This window comes from Benincasa hispida, chromosome 2, assembly GCF_027475165.1.
Source record: "Benincasa hispida cultivar pf3 chromosome 2, pf3_genome.v1.1, whole genome shotgun sequence".
NCBI lineage: Eukaryota > Viridiplantae > Streptophyta > Magnoliopsida > Cucurbitales > Cucurbitaceae > Benincasa > Benincasa hispida.
The window spans coordinates 47641814-47647873 of record NC_143479.1 but is presented as its reverse complement, the minus strand read 5'-3'; the positions used below and the strand labels follow the sequence as shown (position 1 = coordinate 47647873).

General features: G+C 32.5%; 1 pseudogene; it reads right to left on the bottom strand.

Annotated features, from left to right (window-relative positions):
• Window positions 1–1325: 1325 nt before the first annotated feature.
• Window positions 1326–4993, bottom strand: LOC150037955 (tryptophan N-monooxygenase CYP79A68-like; annotated as a pseudogene).
• Between the last annotated feature and the right edge of the window lie 1067 nt (window positions 4994–6060).

The window sequence follows — 6060 nt, the reverse complement described above, 5'->3', positions numbered from 1 at the left end:
AAAGAACACCCGTCTATTTCATCTTTCTAGAAAAGAAAAATATTAAAATTTTAGCACATTAACTATGGAAGTAATATCAGCGAAAATCGCTAATATTTTCCCCACCTAATCACAGGGAATAGTCTCCCTACGTATTCGCTACCTACACATTGTATTTCCACTAATCACAGGGCTCCTTTTGATTTTTTTTTACTAGTTGTTGATGATCAACGGTAAGTAAACTTCCATTCTCTTTCTTCTTCGCATATCAACACTAGTAGTTACCTTCAATCATAAATCGTTACCTTTTACTAATCATGCCTTGAATTTGTTTGTTGACACCTCGAACAACTAAGTACGGGGGTCTTGCTAGACCCTAGGGTTTAGAGTAGTGCACTATATAAACTCTCTAACCCTAGAGGCGTCGTTTGATGTAATTCTCTAAAAATATTCTCCTTAATAATACTGTTCTCCCTCTGCCCGTAGACGTAGCTAACACACCATTAGTGAACTACGTATATCTATATGTCGATCTTCTCTATCTCTACGTTTCTTTTTGTATTCTTTAATTGTCTATTTCGTAACAAATCACTACCTAAGGTATGTGATATATTCAATGCATGTGAATTATTGTTTGTATATATGATCTTCTTTAATTGATTAGGGTCAGAAAAGAATATAGATAGAAGTACATCAATGATAGACTGTTATATCAATGATAGGTTTATATCATTCATTGAAGCATATATCAGTAATAAAAGCCTATCACTAATGTTCCTATCACTGATAGATGTTTATTATTGATGATTTTATCAATGAATAAAAGTGTCATTGATAGAAGCACATTACTAAAAATACATCAGTGATATGCTTTTGTTATCATTGATAGAAGTCTATCACTGATACTTCCATCATAGATGGATTTCTATTAGTTATGTAACTTAGAAGGATATATATATGATCAAGAACAAAACCGCAATCGATGAGAAGAATGATCCATAATTCAAATTGAAATGGCAAGAAGAAACAATAAAACAAACAAGAAGGATATAGGAGAAATTTTGAAAGTGAAATCAAAATGAAAATTTCAACGAGAGAGATCAACATAATTCTCTGTTGCAAAAAATGTAATGAAGAGGTAGAAGAAGGAAATGTGAAAAACTCGTACCATCCCCTTAAAAAATAAGGGTAAACTTGGAATTAATTGATAATAATTAAATTATTAATTACTATATTGTTTTACTTAGCTTTATGGTTGATTATCAATAAGAGTTGGATACATAATATGAGATAAACGTGGCTGTGCATGCAAATGTAATTGCTTCGAAAGCGAGAGTGTATCTGTTCTAGAGAAATCTATCTTTGTGATTCCTGACAATAAGTTCCATGAAAATTCTTGTAGAAGTCTAGCAAATAGCATCATGGTAATGTTAGTGCCAAGTGAGCTTTCAAGTTTGGATTGAATACTTGTTTGAGCTTCACACGATATTATACCATATTATATAAAAATGAGATTTTATCTCTAAACCAACTGGCTATAATGAGAGGACTAATCATTATATCTTACAAATAAAGTGAGGTCTCTTCATCTTTTTTTAATGTGGAATCCTCTATAGTAATATGATGAAGAAAGCGATAAAGATTACCGTGACTTGAGCCTTAATCTCTTCGATTGACAACAACGATTTACCATTCTCATTTTTGAGTGAGATAAGGATATCAAGAATGTCCTCCACCTCCTTTTTCTTCTCATCTATCAATTCTTGCACTCTAAGTCTATAATGGGTTCGTCAAGATCTCTTATGACTTTAAAAGCCTTTTTTACTATCTTCTCATGTCCATCTCGATCAAATGGCTTCAAACAAGGCATAAAATTTAATACGAAAAATGCATTAAGATACGTTAGAAATGTGCTTTTTCCAATAAACGTTGGTTACATTTCTTTATGTTATTTGTACCAGTAACTGGTTTATGGATGAGTGCTCTTGGAGTAGTTGGTCTGGCCCTGAACCTACGTGCCTATGACTTCGTTTCTCAGGAAATCCGTGCAGCGGAAGATCCTGAATTTGAGACTTTCTATACCAAAAATATTCTCTTAAACGAAGGTACTCGTGCTTGGATGGCGGCTCAAGATCAGCCTCATGAAAACCTTATATTCCCTGAGGAGGTTCTACCCCGTGGAAATGCTCTTTAATGGAACTTTAGCTTTAGCTGGTCGTGACCAAGAAACCACCGGTTTCGCTTGGTGGGCCGGGAATGCCCGACTTATCAATTTATCCGGTAAACTACTGGGAGCTCATGTAGCCCATGCCGGATTAATCGTATTCTGGGCCGGAGCAATGAACCTACTGCTTGATTATGGTTCTCTTCTTCAAAAGTTGCCCCCCCATCTTCCCTCCCTTTTCCATAATATCTTCTATTAAACACCATTCTTCTAATAATGTTACCGCAATAATGTTGTGCAATGCTTCTTATGTTGATCGCTTCACCATTTTCAGTGAGGCTGAAAATGTAGCGTAAGAGAGTTCAGCTTCCTTTGTTCTTTGGCCAAGCAGTCGATGGTGAGTTGAAGGATTCATAACATGAGAAACGAGTATCCTTCTCATCTTCTTCCATTGACCTCCCATGGGTGAAAGAACTGCACTAAGATATCTGCGGCTCAATATCTCAACAGTCATAGAAAGGGGTCGTGATCCGAAGACAGAATCATGTGTCTTTAAAAATTCAAGAGCGAGTTCTGGAAAAGTGACAGGGATTATGTGAATATTTGATCGAGACGAATGCAGGCCATTTCAGTATGGAATTACTTCATTATCGCATGAATCCATACGTGTGTTGGCATGTTTCTGTTCATCAACACTGATGGAAGGCAGCCGAGGAGAGGCCATGGCTTTGGGCCTGGTGGCAGCCGCCGGACTGAGTGCTTTCTTTTGCGGTAATATTTAGAGAAATTAATAACATAAATAATGGAAGCTGATATGAATAAGGTTTTGGCTATGATTGCTTTTGCACCTTTTTGATATGCATATGCTGATTGACTGATAAATAGGAAAGCTTGGATGAAAAAAATGATGAATAAGATAGGCTTCTTCAGGGCTGTTTGATAATGTGTTAGTGATGCATGGATTTCTTACAAAAATGCCTATATTTATAACAAACTCTTGTATATTAATACATCAATACAAATCAAGACCAGAAAAAAGAAGAAATTTCTAGTATTACGGTAGTATCGAAGATTTTCTATATTACCTTCATTTATTGCTTTTTATATAAGAAGCTTTTAAGAATTATGTAGGGTTCACATAATAAATATTTAATAAATTAATGAATCATTTAATGACGTGTGAAATAATCAATAGATGTAGTATGTATTATCGTAGCATTAGAAGTTTTTTTTTTAAAAAAAAAAAAAAGTATATTTGTGGAATGTACCTATAAACTAAAAATAAAAAAAAATAAAAAAAATCTATCGTTTCTAGACTTTTCTAAAAATATATTTATTCTAAAAATCTTTCTTTAAACAAAATGTATGAGAATTTGTGTTGAATAAATCAGTGAGTTTTAAAAAGTGTCTAATCCATCTTTAAACTTTCAATTTGGTATTTGAATATATAGAACCATTATGGATTGGCCTAGTTAAAGAGCTAAGAGGTCATGAGTTTAATATATGGTGACCACCTACCAAGAATTTAATATGCTACAAATTTACTTCACATTCTAATGTTGTAGGATTAGGACTCACGGATATAAAAAAAAAAGATGTGCAATTCAAGATTTTCTTTTTTGATTCATGAAACTAGTCGACATAAAAATGAAAGTTTAGTCTGCTACCTATCATACAATAAAATTAAAAGTTTAGAAACTTAGTAGACAACATTTTAAAGTTTGAGGTCCTTTGTAACATGTAGACTTCAAGTTTGGAGACTAAAGTTGTAATTTAATACTACTTATAAATTTAAAATTTGCCCTGGAACCTTTAAACTTAGGGCTACAAGTGGATCGGTTCAACTTGGTCACTGTGCAACCGGCACCCCCGAACCAAAAGTTCGAAGAACAAAAAAAAAATTCAAGCTGAACTGCGCGACCGAATCGCATGAACATATGGCTTAGTCAGTTTAATTACTGACTTACCGTTTACCAAGGCAATTGGGATGAAATGTACTAGCTAGTTGAATGAAATTTAAAGTCAGAATTAACGTGGGCTGCAAGATTTAAAATGTCCATGTCGACAAAAATATCGAGATTTTAATTTTATAAAAAATTTCGATAAAAATATCGATAAAATATTGATTCAATGAATACTTTTGGAAAAATTATAAAAACAAAAAATTCAAAAATAAATTTGAATTAGTAAATATACATTTTATGATTTCCAGTTAATACATCTATTATTTATGTTATATTTATATTAGTGGTATTTTATGATTACTTTTTGTATTTCATGGGTTTTTCTACGATATAATGGAAATATTGATTCACCTCTCATATCGATATTAAACACATGGAAACATGGACTATACACCCCAAACACAAACTTTTTAAACTAATTCAACTCTTCACCCCAAATACAGACAATTATTATCAACTCAGCTCAACTTTGCACTTCAAATACAAACAAGCATTTTAAACACAGATAATTATTACCAACTTAACTCAATCCACCTGCCAAACATGCCATTTGTCTCTATCTCTGAACCTCAAACATCGATTTGCTCTTTCTCTCATGCTATTTTTCTGTTTAAGACTATTTTCCTTTCAATGATCCTCTCGATTCTCCCTCAAAGTCTCTTGTGCCTTAGACAATAAGATGAATCGTCGTCGAGTATTCATACAAAATGGAGAAATGAAGATAGAAGAAAATGATGAAGTTTGTTAAATTATCGTTTGACCCAAAAACTTAAGTTGATGGGTGAAGAAGAATTTAACATTATATCATCTAACAATTATCCTTGTGGGCTTGAAATTTGTAGAAGACCCAATAAGTGAAAATTAATTTGAACTTGCCTTCACCCATTAGCTTTAATCTTTTTGGTCATTCGGCGATTTAACATGGTATTAAAGCAGAAAGCCCTATGTTCAAACCCTACAATGTTATTTCTTTTCCAATTAATATTGATTTCCACTGGTGGAGTCTTCTACATATTTCAGGCCTACAGTGAGAGAATGTTAGATGATATAATATTAAAATTACTTTCACCCACCAGATTAAGCTTTTGGTCAATCAATTGTTTAAGAAGGTATAGGTTGGTCGACTACAAATTTTGTCCAATGCATTTACAAAGAAACCAGAATGATTGTTTTTTTCTCTTTTGTTTTTGATTTCTTAAGCCACCAAATTGCAATGGAACTGCTAGTGGGTCAGGTGGTTTTGATAGTTTGGGCGTGTGGGTCGATTTTAACTTGCACTCATATTTAAAATATTGAAAATTTAGGTCCCGTTTGGTAACTATTTAGTTTTTTTTATTTTTTATTTTAAAAATTAAACTTATAGACACTATTTCCACCTCCAAATTTGCCTTTTTTATCTCCTTTTTATCAATAGTTTAAAAAACCAAACCAAAATTTAAAAATTAAAAAAAAAATGTAGCTTTTATAAACTTATTTTTGTTATTGGGATTTCGCTAAGATTTTAACCATTGTATTAAAAAAAAGATACAAACCATTATAAGAAATGGAGACGAAATAGACTTAATTTTCAAAAACCAAAAACAAAAAACGAAATCGTTATCAAACCAAGCCGTAGCTTCAAAATTTGCGGTTCCTCGAGAAATATAAGTACTCAAAATTTATTAATTTTCATTTTCGTGGCTACATCCCTTAACTTGGATTGCGTGGGTGAAAAAACGCCAAATTTTACATTTATTTTCACCCACATATTTAATATTTATGGCATAAGGTAAAAACTAAGGGCTGGAAAGCAATGGATGGATTTGTGGCCATGATTTGTGCAAAAATCGATTAGCTAACAAACCTATTTTGTCTCCGTCTTCATCACTCTAACACTATTCATTTATGTCAAATTATTAGTTTACTTTGGTATTTGAAAATATAAAAATATAAAAATTGTGTTTAAATCAAATT